The 14,113-nt window shown below is 33.3% G+C and overlaps 1 long non-coding RNA gene across 1 annotated transcript; it reads right to left on the bottom strand.

Annotated features, from left to right (window-relative positions):
- Nucleotides 1-5,226: 5,226 nt before the first annotated feature.
- Nucleotides 5,227-10,355, bottom strand: LOC111094553. The gene is made up of 4 exons (XR_005385627.1): nucleotides 9,993-10,355; nucleotides 8,974-9,035; nucleotides 6,312-6,358; nucleotides 5,227-5,650 (listed from the first exon to the last, which is right to left on the bottom strand). It is a non-coding gene; the product is annotated as an uncharacterized LOC111094553 (long non-coding RNA).
- Nucleotides 10,356-14,113: the final 3,758 nt, after the last annotated feature.

Here is a 14,113-nt window from a genome sequence, read left to right as displayed (position 1 = left end):
TTTGCCTAAGGATATTTTCTCTACTGCAGCACAAGCAGGGTGAACTCATGTAGAGATGATAGTCATAGTGAGTTATGAAGATACAGATTGGAGTCTTGGGAGACTGAGGCACCAGAAATCTGTAAAGCAGAATAATAAAGAGGGTGGAAAATAAATTTTCCAAAAAAAAAAAAATCTGTATAGGCTACTGCTGAAGAAATGTGCTGGTCACTAAACCCTAAACCATTAATCTGAGGGTGAAACTCAGTGAGACTAGGCAAAGGGCAGTTGTCAGCTACACAATTCCCGGATTCAAAAGTTGTGTGAGTACTGGTCAGTAAGCAGAGAGTTGTCTCATTGAGCATTGGACTCATTAGTAGTAATAGAAGAAGGAGGACTAAAATATTAATAGGTTAAAAACTATTCTAGACCTGCTCTTATAAAACTTAAAATCAGATTGAAAGTGACCAAGCTGATCTGAAAGTAATTTAACTGCCTGCCATTAAAAAAGAAAAAAAATCAATATTTTATCTAGAAACTCATAATGTGACATTCAATATTACAATGTTCTTTCCAAAGTTACTAGATGCAAAGTAACAGGAAAGTGTAACCCACCAAGCAAGACCTAAAAAAAATAGAGATCATAAAAATGGAAGACAAAGATGTCAAACCATATTAAATAGAAATATATAAAGAAAAACATAAACTTAACAAGGAAAAAAGAACTTCTAAAACTATAAAACTCAATATCTGAAATAAAAACCTTACCAGATGTGCTCAATACCAAGTTAGAGAATGAAGAAGATAAATTTAATGATATTGAAAATATAGCATCCCTAACTCCAGATTGTTGAAGCAGAGAAACAAAACGTTTTAAAAAGAGGGGAAGAAAAGATGAAAGAGAGAGAAAGGGGAAGGCAGGAAGAAGAAAGAAGAAAAAGAAAAAAGAAAAGAAAGAAAAAGAAAGAAAGAAAGAAAGAAAGAAAGAAAGAAAGAAGAAAGAAAGAAAGAAAGAAAGAAAGAAAGAAAGAAAGAAAGAAAGAAAAGAAAAGAAAAGAAAAGAAAGAAAAGAAAAGAAAAGAAAGAAAAGAAAGAAAAGAAAAGAAAAAAGAAAAGAAAAGAAAAGGAGAAAGGGAAGAAGGAAAGGGACATTCTTTGTGGGGTAGTATCAGTTTACCATATATGTATTGAAGTCCTTCCAAAAGAGGAGGACTCTTATAAATATATATTATAAATATATATTACAAATACATATATTTATTTATATATAAAAATATATGAATAAGATGTGAAGGAATAGTGGCTAAATAATCAAAATTGATGAACATTATAAGCCCACAGAACCAAGAAATTGGTAGGAAAATAAACTAAGCCTTTTAGAAATATAGTGTTCTTGTGTCCTGAGAAGAGAAGACAGGAAAAGGAGAAAGAATGAATGATGTTTTCAGTCTTAAAGTGTCTACCATGCTGCACATAATGACATCCTTACATTTCTTTAATAAAACATACTACTAACTCACATATATTCATCAATGGAAAGTAGAGAATCAAAAAGAAAAAAAAAAAAAGATCACAGGGCACCTGGACAGCTCAGTCTGTTAAGCATCTGAACTCTTAGTTTCAGCTCAGGTCATGATCTCAGGGTGGTGAGATCGAGTCCCCCAAAGCATTCCAAGCTCTGGGCTGAGTCTGCTTAAGATTCTCTCTCCCTCTCCCTCTGCCCCTCCCTGCCCCATTTTCTTTCTTTTGCGCACATGCATTGCTAAAAACTAAATAAATAAATCTTTTAAAAAAATTATCTTTCCCTCTCCCTCTACCCTTCCCCCATCTGCTTGCACTCTCTCTTAAAAAAAATCAGAATCAGTTCATAAAAACAAAAAGAAACCAAAATGTTTTTTAAAAGCAAAAATATTCAATCCCTTGCAAATAAAAACAATAAACAATTTTTTGACCACAAAATGGATGTAGTTTGATTTTGTTGTTTTGATTATTAGGTGAATGATATTCAATCTTACCTAAACTTTTTGGAATAAATGTACAGTTACATAGAATTTGTAAACATAAATTTATAGTAATCATAGGATGCTATTGCTGGCCACAAAATAAAAACATCATCTATATTAGATTTTTGTCATTCTCTCATGATCCAATATATATATACAACTTGTATCTAGATTTTCTTCTAAACCTTGATATTTGAGTATTTATAAAAGGCTATATTGAGATTTAGTATTTATTTACACAAGGCTATATAAGTATTTTCTGGGTGGACAAAAGGATATTCATTCATTCACACACTATTTCATTTTGATTTATGCATTTTTCAAATGTTTTGCTCTTTTGAACCAGGTGCCAGAAGTGACAGTGTCAGACTCCTTCCTCCTGAATATTTATGTTATATAATATATATAAGATATTGCATATAACATGGAATTAGAGAACATTTGGACAATTGATGTTCATTAAATGTCAGCTACTCACCAATTTTAAGAGAATATAACTGTCCTTAATAAAATTTATTCTATGTCTCTTAGAGATTAGTTCATGAAATACTCTTCCATGGGGATTGCTACATTTTAATTAGAACTGTGATAACTGATCTTAGTCTTGGGATAAATTTGCTTCAACTTCACATATTTTTAAATTGCCTTCACAGGCAGAAGCTCATGTCATCTTAAAAGTGCCTTGTTTTATATCAGCAGCAAATGTTTTAATAAGCCCATTTAAAATATCCTGAAACTGAGGTCAATAAACTTATAAGAAACAAGCTCTGGGATGTTCATCCTCTTAATTCAGTATTCTTTCCACTATGCCAATGACTTAGGAATTATCTTCATTACAGCCTAGGGTTATACACAGAGTACAAAAACACTAACAAGCATGGTTTGAGTCTCTAAATACGACTGATTATAATATAGATGTGTTTTGAAACTTTGTTTTTAGATGACTGCTGCATTTCAGAATGACTAGGAGTGAAAGAACTCTTTAATGTTTTACTGAATCTTAAAATAAATGCTTACAGGTTTAATAAGCTTCTGTCAGACACAGGATTGGAACTAGAAGTATATTTATTCGTGTTTCATCTCATTCTTTACACTTCACTGCTTTTAAACATGTAGGGAATCACAGAGTTGAATTGCCCTGATAAGCTTATACTAATTTCCCAATAGAAAATTAGTTATGTATATGTATGCAAATAGAACGGTGTTTGATGGTTTAACTATAATTAACAGTGGACTATTATACTAAATGGTATACAAATAAAGAAAATATACTAAATATTATAGTGTTCTAATATATTAAATAACCCTTATATGCATTCATGGTAAAATATATTCCCAATACACATATATATCCATATATATTATATAATATATATAATTTACAATTGATACTGATAAATACTGATAGATTGATATAATTCATTATAGATCTGTATAACAAAAATAAATTTTTATAAAGTGTGTATTCTTATATTCATTATTTATTTTTTAAGATTTTATTTATGTATTCATGACAGAGAGAGGCAGAGACACAGGCAGAGAGAGAGGGAGAGAAGCAGACTCCAGGCAAGGAACCTGACAAGGGACTCCATCCGGCGTCTCCAGGATCACACCCCCGGCCGAAGGCGGTGCCAAACGGGCTGGACCACCGGGGCTGCCCATATTCACTACTTTTTTAATTAATTTCACACATCTTTCTTTCATGACAGAAGGGAACAAAAAAAATAAAACTATAAAGATCTTAATTTCATTTTGCATTTTCATTTCACTTGTTTTGTTTCCATATGATCTTATCCAAGAAAATATCACAGATAAAAGTTGACCAAAAATTTCATGATCATAAGTATTCTAATGAAAAAGAAATGTAAGTGATTAGGGTCAGAAAATAAAAATATTAAATAGGTCATGAAGAGTGACTTGAAACCTAATCTACACACAGTACCCACTCCTAACTACTGCATCTCTGAAAAAAATGTGTATATCCAAAATTCAGATTTGGATGGAGGATGCTTTATCCCTCATAATTCAAGGATTATTTAGAATTGTGTTGGGAGTTCCCTGGTATAGACTGCCCTTGATAAGCATAGTAGTTGAAGTAGTTTTTTAAAAAGTATATGGGGCAGCCCAGGTAGCTCATCAGTTTAGCGGGCCTTCAGCCCAGGGTGTGGTCCTGGAGACCCTGATCGAGTCCTGTCAGGCTCCCTGCATGGAGCTTGCTTCTCCCTCTGCCTGTGTCTCTGCCTCTCTCTCTCTCTCTCTGTGTTTCTCATGAATAAATAAATACAATAAAATAAAAGAAAAGAAAAAATATATGGAACAGAGAACAACAAAGAAGTTAAAGATTTGTTAAAATATTTGAGGTATATCACTTCATTTCATATTTTAGAATTAGTATAATTAGAATAAAACTGAAATCCTCAACCAATAGTCACACAAAAATGTCAAGAAAGGATATTTTGACCAATAAATCAACAGTTTTTATGGTATATTAGAGAATAATTTCGATACCTAATTGGTCAATTTGCAAAATACACAAGGCTTTTTGGTTGCTGTTTTAAAGTTCAGATTCAAAATACCGAGTCATTCCAAATGAATTAACCAGTCAATTAGAGACTATAAGGGTTGGCATGAACGTATTATGTACTTCTTGTGCAAATATAGTTCAGAAGCCTGAACTAGAGAGATTCAGAGAGAAATAAAATAATTACCTTTCTTTATGATACTACCGACGAAGACATAAAACTATATTCCCATTCATAGTTTGCCACAGCCTAAACCATTATAGTTACTAAAGTAGTTTCAAGAAAAATAAGGTATTCTAAATCTTCTAAATTTCAAGAAATACAAGTTTTTTAACTCAGAGTGAAAAGCAGTGTGGTGGAGTAAAATAGAGAAGAAATTTTGTGTGTGTGTGTGTGTGTGTGTAAATTTGAGCCTCATGTAGAGTTTGATTTTCATCTCTAGTACTTATTTATGTTACTTAATTTCTTTGGAGCACAGTTTTCTTCTTTCTAAAATAGGATTGATAATACATACCTTGTGATATTGTTGTAGGTATTCATGTTAACAGATGTAAAGTTCTTTGTTCAATCTTGGCAACAGAAAGACTCAATAAACGCTATTGATTATTTTCAATGCAGCAAATTACTTATTCAATTCTTAAAAACTTAGAATTATGCAACCATTTACATTTAGTATAATACAGTTTATCATTGATTGATCTCCTTAATGGTATGAGAAATAATTTAGAAAGCCATAGGTATTATTCTTTTATTAAATATTTTCTGAATGTTTTATATCCATAGGAAATATAAATACTAAGGCTGTTGTTCAAGAGCTATCACATGGCAAAGTGCGTATAGTTAATATATATTCTTAAATATTCATAAATTCCACAGTAATTTAGAATTTTTAAAGGTAGTTTCACACTAAGAGTTGTATGGTTCTGATTATGTTATGATCTTCTGCTCTCTCTCCACTTATACTCTATTCCAGCTATTACAGATTATTTCCATTTCTCCTAATAATTTTCTTTCACATCTTGTGCCTTTAATTCCTTGGCTGGGAATGCCTTTCTTTACTATAGACTGTAAGTTACAAAGAGGCAGGAGTCGTTCTCTGTATTTTAAGAGCTCTATGCTCATTGTAGGTCAAGTACATAATAATACCTGTAGAAAGAATAAATGTCCATCAGAAATCCTCATTTCCCAAGACTTGTCTCAAGGCAAGCTCAAAATCCTTCCTTGGTGAATCATGTCAGACATTTTACAGCCCTCTGCACATCCTTCTAGCTTCCAAAACATCTCATGTTTGCAGCTAGTTAAAATTTAAGATCAAGGGCAGCCCGGGTGGCTCAGCGGTTTAGCGCCGCCTTCAGCCAAGGGCCTGATCCGGAAGACCCAGGATCGAGTCCCATGTCTGGCTCCCTGCATGGAGCCTGCTTCTCCCTCTGCCTCTCTCTCTCTGTCTCTCATGAATAAATAAATAAAATCTTTTAAAAAAATTAAGATCAACAGTCTCTTCAAAAGTGAGTACAGAAAACGGAGAAATGGCATTAACTTCTTTGAACTCTAAAATAATATTTTAATAATACACATAGCTATCCTTAGATTCCCATTCCATAGCCCTGAAGATGTTACTACAATATTAGTGATGTGGTCTTTAGTAAATCATGATCCTCCTTGAATTAAAATTCATCTAATGTAAATTATGAAAATCTGTCAAAATATTTCTACATAGATTTCTATGAAACCACAGTTTTATGATAGATTGTAAAAATTCAGATAGACCAGTAATTGCAGAGACCAAACAATAAAAACCAAGTAATACCTATGGATTTTGAACAGATGTCCAGGTATCACACATTTATGTAAGCACTGAAAATAAAGAAAAAAGGAAAAAATAACCAATTAATGATAGCAGGTTAAGTGATTAGAAGGAAAACGAAAAAACAGATTATAGAAATTCGGCAAGTGGAAGGAAAATGGCAAAATAAGAAAATGAATTAAATGGTCATATAATAACAAAACTATTTAAGGCTTATTCTAAGCAGAATTTAAGAGAGAACACAACAAATATTGATGTTTCCTGTTTTTCTAAGAGTATAATGATAAACAAACATAACAATGCTTTTCTAGGTATAGAAAAGATGCCAAAGCAGTTTTTTTTTAAATTTATGTGTATTGCACATTTTGCAAATAAACTTACTGTTACCAACCTAAAATGATAAATGGGAAGTAAAAAATTCCTGGCCCTTAAAATCCTCTATTATTCTCTTTGTTTTGTTCTTGACTGCATTAACAACATGTCCCAATTTATTATCATCAGCTTCTATTTTTAAAAAATGTTGTCCAGAGTCTGTCATCATTGGTCTCAGGGTTTTCCAAAGTGATTTATATCATGTTTGCTTCCCTTCTATGAGCGTAATGGTTGTCTCACTCTTTCACTGTGATTTTTTGGTAGTGTAGAGAAACAGCCTCAAAATAGCCTGAGAAGTTGTACTGGTAGAGGACTAGTGGATCATTTTTAGCCTATGTTTTCTTTCCGTAGCCTACAATTATATTTCTAACTGTAAATTTGTTGACATGGTGATAGGAAGAAGTGAGAGAAGAGTCAATTATTTATCAAACATTTTCTGTGGTAGACATGAGGGAGCCTCTCCTAATTTTCCATGTGAAAATAGCTTTCCCATAAAGGGAGTGAAGATCACAGTGTGGAAATCATAACAAATCCCAGATCTGTTTAATTCAATAAAGCCCTAAACCTGACTCTTCCTAAATGATTTGCCATTTAGTCCTCTAGTCCACTAACTTCATGCCTAACACTACACTCTCTCAGCTAGTGTCTTGACCTTAGAGATTTTTCTCTAACTGATGCTTTCTGCCCTATTAAAATATAGAACTAGCTATTTAAGTAATAGTGTTAAATTAATTCAGCATTTCTTTTTTTTTACCTCAGCTTCTATTTTTTTTACCTCAGCTTCTATTTTTTTTTCAAATTTTGTTTCTATCTTAAATTTTCTGATTTTGTTTTGTTTTGTTTGCAGTGAGTATTAGAGCTTTGAGACTAGTAGATAAAACTGGAATGGACTTAATACTGCTAAGTGGAAACTATTTTTTGCAAGCCCTAAATTACTAAACAATTGTCATTAGCAAGAGTATATTCCCCAAATCATGTGTACATTCATTTATTCATTCATCCATTTATTTAAATATGTCTTGAGTAATTTTACCAGTGTGTTTTGAATACTGGATTGAAAGGAATTTTATTTCACGTCATCTACACTTGCTTTAAATGTAATATTTAAAGATGTGCAAATTTTAGAGTAGTAATTTCCTATTTTCATATGAAATGTTTTAAATGTTTAGAGTTACATTAAGGGATCATTACAATACATGATATGCATTCCCAGTGTACATCATTTTCATGTGCCATAATATTAATCCAATAATCTAGAAGTTTTTAAGATCATTAAACTTGAATTTAGTCACTAAAAACTAATTAGCTATTTCTTATTTGCACTCATAGCTCATATTCAGCAGGCTTAGGTACTCTATATTCATCAGTCTAATTTCTCTCTAAGTATACTTTTATTCTAAAATTTTCTTTAAAACATAGATGTTTTGACAAGAAACCAGAAGGAAACTTAAACATCTGCAACCCCATTTACTAGATGTAAAACATACTGTTAGTATTAGGTTTGCTCACAAAAATGTATTATGCCAGGCAAAATAGTGAACATTTAGATGCATCTCTTTATGAGAATTTTGTTATCCATAATTAAAGATTTTTTTTAAAAAAATAACCATCCTCCTACATGTAAATAATCTGTTGTCTACATCTCAATATTAACATTATAATTGTGAACACTTTCCAATTTTACTCAATATTTCTTGAAAACATTTCCATGTCATCATATATTAGTGTACACACTCTGGTTTATGATATCTAAGTACATGTTTCTGAACTTTATTATAATTGTTATATTAAAATTCTTTGTGCCTATCTTTTTCCACAGTTCTGATTATTTCCTTGTTTTGTATAAGAAAATATATTGAATTAAATATATCACTTTAAAGACTTTAGTAGGTATTTTAAAAATAATTTAGGGGCATGCGCGTTGCTCAGTTAAGTGTCTGCCTTTGGCTTGGGTTGTGATCCTGGGGTCCTGGGATCCAGCCCCAAGTCAGGCTCCCTGCTCAGAGGGAAGTCTGCTTCTCCCTCTCCCTCTGCCCCTTCCTCTTGCTTGTGCTTTCTCTCTCTTGCTCACTCTCTCTCTCAAATAAATAAAATCTTTTAAAAATAATAATAATTTAAAGTCATGCCTACTGTTGGTGCCTCATCAAACACTTCTTCCTTTTTCACATTTTATGATGACAACAGTGAAATGTTTCACACATATATCTTGCTATAATTGTCCCTGGTTGTTTTCCTACCTAAGTTTTATTCAGTAATTAAAATTTAGTTCAAGAATTACTTCAGAAAGCTTTACCTAATCTCTGAAGGCTGGATGAGATGACCTTTGTTGTGTCTTCAGAATAGGCCATGTACATCCTGAAATAAGATGGGCATATCTGTGAATATTTCTATGTCTCACTCCATGATGATTGTCACACTTCTCTTTGTGGCTTCTGTGACCAGTACAATGACTAACATATGATAGACATCAAATAATTTCTTTTTGCATCAATTATCAAACTGATATATTATTCGATCATAAATTTGATCCTCACAATAAACTTTCCATGTGGGCAAATATTATTTCCGTGTCATATGGAGTAAAATGAGGATAAAACAGGTTACTTGCCTGGAGTTATATGTGTAGAAAATGTTTTCAGGAACCAGATATAGACCATATGAATCCTGTCATATTAATCTCTCAAGTCATCAAATTTGACACAGGACACCTATGATGGAAAAGGCCAATTTGCAAAGTAGGTTTGGAGTTTGGGAAGTATTTGATCACAATAAATATCACCATCTTGGGCTATCTGATATTAATAGTGGATTTCTATTATCTTTTCCATTATGTTTAATTTCTACATTTTTAATTTCTTCATAATTAAAGAATAATATGAATGGGCTGTCATTAAATAATGCATGACATGATAATCTCTTAAAAATTCATATATGAATCTATAGAGGGAGGATATGAAAAATACAATATTATTCATAAATACTTTATAGTAAAATATTTGAAATATGATTTTTCAAAAAGTATTTGGCTGGCATGTCTGTAAAATTGTTCTTTAAAAAAAAAAACTTGGCTTCAGCTAGAGGAGTAATTCTAGGAAGTTCTTTGTATCTACCACAATAATTTTCACTATTTTGAAATGGCATTCTTTACCAGTATAATGGCAAAAAGGAAATAACATGAGCTTGGAATCAAACAGAGATACCATAGATTCTGATGAATGCTAAAGTTTGTAAAATATTGTGTAGAGCAAGTCTCCTATGTTAGCCTTCTATTTGTCTGTAATACATTGACACAAATTGAACAGCTTAAAATACCTGCTCATTATCTTGTAGTTCTGCAGGCTAGAAGTGAGTTCAGCAGTTGAGTAAGCAGTTAGGTTCTAACAGTAGGCCTGGAGGGCAGGAAGGAGGCAGCCACAGCCAACTATGAGAAAGTCCGAGGCCTGTCCACAGCTCCAAAACAGAACCATAATAAACTGGATCAAACCAGACAGGTCCTAGGTGGTTGACAAAGTAGGCTGGAAGCTTCTGACCAAACAAGGAAGAAAAGGGACACAATCCACATTCCTGGAAGAGACCATCCTGCTTTCAAGGAATCTTTGTTTTAAGTAATGAATATCCCACCCCCTCATTAACAACTGTCAATAAAAGATAGAGACCCAAACCCCAGTGCACAGCTCTCCCTTGAGCTCCTTGGCTCCCACACATCTCAAGAGTGTACTTTCACTTTAATAAACTTTCCAACTTGTACTACTCATCAGATGTGTTGTGTTTCTCCTTGAATTCTTTCTCCTGATGAGTCCAAGAGTCTTTGCGGACATCTTTTGGGCTGGTTGGGTTGAGGCCTCAGGTCTGAGATCACCTCTCTCCCCTGGGCAACACAACCATGGTTTCAAAGGCCGAAATCAAGGTGTTGACAGGGCTGGCATCTAATCTGGAGGATCTGGGGAAGAATTTGAATCCACATTCATTCAGGTTTTTAACAGAATCCATCTCCTTGACATTCCTTTCCTATAGCTTGAGGTCCTCATCTTCTTGTGGGCTATTGGCGGAGGGGAAGGTCACCCTCCACTCATAGGAACCGTCTCTTCAGTCCCTTCCATCTCTGCCCCTCCTTCCTAAAAGTCAGCTATGGTATAATCCCTCATACTTTGAATCTCTTTAATTGTTCCTTCTGTTACTAGCTAAAGAAAACACTTTTAAAGGGCTTGTATGATTAGATTGTGTTAACTTAGGTAATTTTTATTTCTACTTTTTAAAATAATTTTCTGCATTTCTCAAGTTTTCTATAATCAACATATTTCCCTCATATTTAAAAAGGAAAAAAAATACTTGTTTTGGAATAGAATTTGGCCTTACCTTGTATAATTTTAATTGGTAATTTAAATGAATAAAGCCATGATATTCTTGGGTAGCCAGAGAATACTAGGAATCCTGTGAATGCCCAGCATGTGAGCTACTGTTTCGATGCATAAAAATTTCCTACTATACAATTTTTCTTGAGAGACAAACATTTCAAATACTTAATTTCTCAGTGCCAGCTAAGTGCTAACTTGGGCTCAGTTTACCAGATGCCCATGCCCTGGATATTATATCCAAATACCTAAAAAAATTTCACTAATGATGTAGAGACAGAGTAGACTTTTCACTTCAGGACACAGTATGAGCAGCAACATCTAGTCTCCAGGTAGACAGATGTTGTGGTGATTCCCCAGTTTCCTTCCTAAATTGTGACAGTTTTAGAGCACTATCGAAGAATTTCTCTGGAACCAGTTCAATGTATAGTGATTTGACTCTCATTCCACTACTATTGTGATTACATGCATATCAGTTTCCAAAACACAACAACTATAAATTCTTGACAAGATTTTTCAAAAATTGCCTGAAGACACTGAAGAGGATGCAGATACTTGAAAGGGATAAACACATGGAAAAGGGAATGACTCTAAGTATGGTTCCCATTTTTATGGCTTCTAGCAGGAGGACAGATACAATTTGTACTAAATGGGATGGCCAAACTCCAATAGAAAATCCACATTCTTTCTGGCCTGAAGAGCTATTACGGTAATCATAACCATTCTAGTGAGAGGTACAAATTCTGTAAAGCAGAGCGGACAAGATGGTAAGTCCAAAAATATGTCAAACTCAAGAAGAAATAGGTTTCTTGGCATCAAAAGAAAATTCAGAGAACTGTACCTGGAAAGAATATTTTATTGAGCAAGAATCAAAATTTCTAAGATTAGAGAGACTTCAAAAGTGAAAGTGGTAAGAAACTGGGGTCTCAGGAGGTTACAGCTCAGTTTATAAAGAATGAATGAGAAAGTGCATTGTTTTCTATTTTGATTGGTTACTAAACACATTCCTTTTAAGCTAGTAGCTCTGATTGACCTTATTTATGTGCAGCTGACTGGTTAGGAAGCTGCAAGATTACAATGACACAAAGAAAGCTTAAGTTTGGGGGCATCTGAGTGCCTCTGTCAGTGAAGCGTCTGCCTTCTCCCATGATGGAGCCCCGTGTAGGGCTCTCTGCTTTCCTTCCCTCTCCCCACTCCCCCAGCTGGTGCTCACTCTCTCTCTCTCACTCTCTCCCTCTCAAAAAAATAAAAATCTTAAAAAAAAAGAAAGCCTAAATATCGTTTAAATTCAGAGTTAGATTCAGAGTTAGATTTAGGGGAGATCAGGATAGTTTAACTTTTGATTATGTGGCTATAGGTGGTTTGCTTGAACATGCACCCAAACTATGGCCTCCATTTTGGTTTAACACCAATGATAGTAGTTTTCAACCATAACAAGAATTTCAATTTGTATTATTTTATAGTTTACCAAGCACTATCACATACTTTGCTAATCCCCATTAGAAATTATAAAATACATATATGAATAGGGAGGGAGACTGTGAATATTTAATTAACTTTCTTAATATTAGAAAAAGTTTATATATAAATGAGTACCAAATCTGATAGCCAGCTTTAACTTTCTTGTCTTCTTTCTCCTTGATCCAGAAAGTCTGATTATGTGAATCTGGATGGGACCCAAACATTCTACTTTAAACATATATCCAGGTGGTTTTGATGTATGTGCTTCTTGGATAAGGAACCTGCTGAGGATAAAATAAGAGTCAATGAGGAGAGCAGCAACTGCAAGGACCACCCCAGTCCTGGCAAAGACTTCCAGCTTTAATTTTCCCATTTTCTTGGCAAATTCAAAGCACAGTCTGCATTTTAAGCTTTTAGAATGTGTCAGATCTCATATTAAGAATTTTTATACCCTTCATCTATTTTTAGTACTCAGAACAATCTGTCTAGGTAGGTATCCCAAACTCCATATTATAAATTAATAATCTGTCGTACAGAGTGTTCAGTAACCTGATCAAGGAATGCAGACAGAAAATCTATTAAATTCAACTCTATTTGATTTTCTCTAGTATGTTATATGCTATCCTAAGCCATTCCTGACAACCGAACTGTTCCCATGCAGGAAAATCCAAAACTGAGAAGTATTCAAAGAAAAAGATTTTTTTTTTCCTGCCTGGAACTTCTTTCAAAATGCTCGCTGTAAATAGGAGAGGAAAAATCTTTTTTCTAAATCTAGTCTACTGTTTCAGGGGAAATTTTTCTCAACATTTGATTAAACTAAACATCCGAATATTAGCAGATTGGTTCCTGTAAAGTAATTGCAGATGCTTGTTAAAGAAAAGAATTCATTTACTATCACAAATTTTACTTAAGAATAAATTATTAAGGATTAGAATTATTCAAATGAGGCTGTAATTACTGAATTAAAGTCTTCAATTTCAAAAGAAGTGCAAATGATTGGAATATTTCCGTAGCTAATGTTTGCATTTTTAACTTTCTTTCTTTCCCAGTAATGGCAACCTTTACACTTTCTTTTTCACTGAATCCCTGACTCACCTGTTAGCAGCCACTCACTTTGCCCTACCTTTTCTTCTGCAATTAAAATTTGGCCTAAAAATGTCTTGGTTCTTTGTTAGTGTAAAATCAACTCTACTGAAATTTCCTTTCTAATATGAAGTAAATGCAATTTGGTAGAAAATATCCTGAATTTAGGTTTTCTTTGGTTCAAGCTGAGTTGTGTAACACTGGTAGGATGCCTTACCACTCAAATTTTATTCTACCATAAAATGAGAATTAAAATACCATTTCAAAAGTTTACTGTGAGAAATATTAAATATATGTCAAGTCTTTTGTACAATAAAACAACCTTAGCCTACAACAGACTCCCGTTTGCAGGTGTGATATTTGATTTTAAATGATTTTGCCTATTCAAGTCGGTAGTACTTGTTTTTTCTAACACTTAGGTAATAATCATTAAGGCTTAAATGTTATACTTTCCTATTTAGGGATGAATGATGGAGAAGCACACTGATTTATCAAAGATTAAACTCACAGGGTCCATGTACCGTAGATGGTTAAAAT

This window comes from Canis lupus, chromosome 38, assembly GCF_011100685.1.
Source record: "Canis lupus familiaris isolate Mischka breed German Shepherd chromosome 38, alternate assembly UU_Cfam_GSD_1.0, whole genome shotgun sequence".
Taxonomy (NCBI): Eukaryota; Metazoa; Chordata; class Mammalia; order Carnivora; family Canidae; genus Canis; species Canis lupus.
The sequence above is the reverse complement of the archived record's forward strand: the minus strand, read 5'-3'. Positions and strand labels throughout refer to the sequence as shown.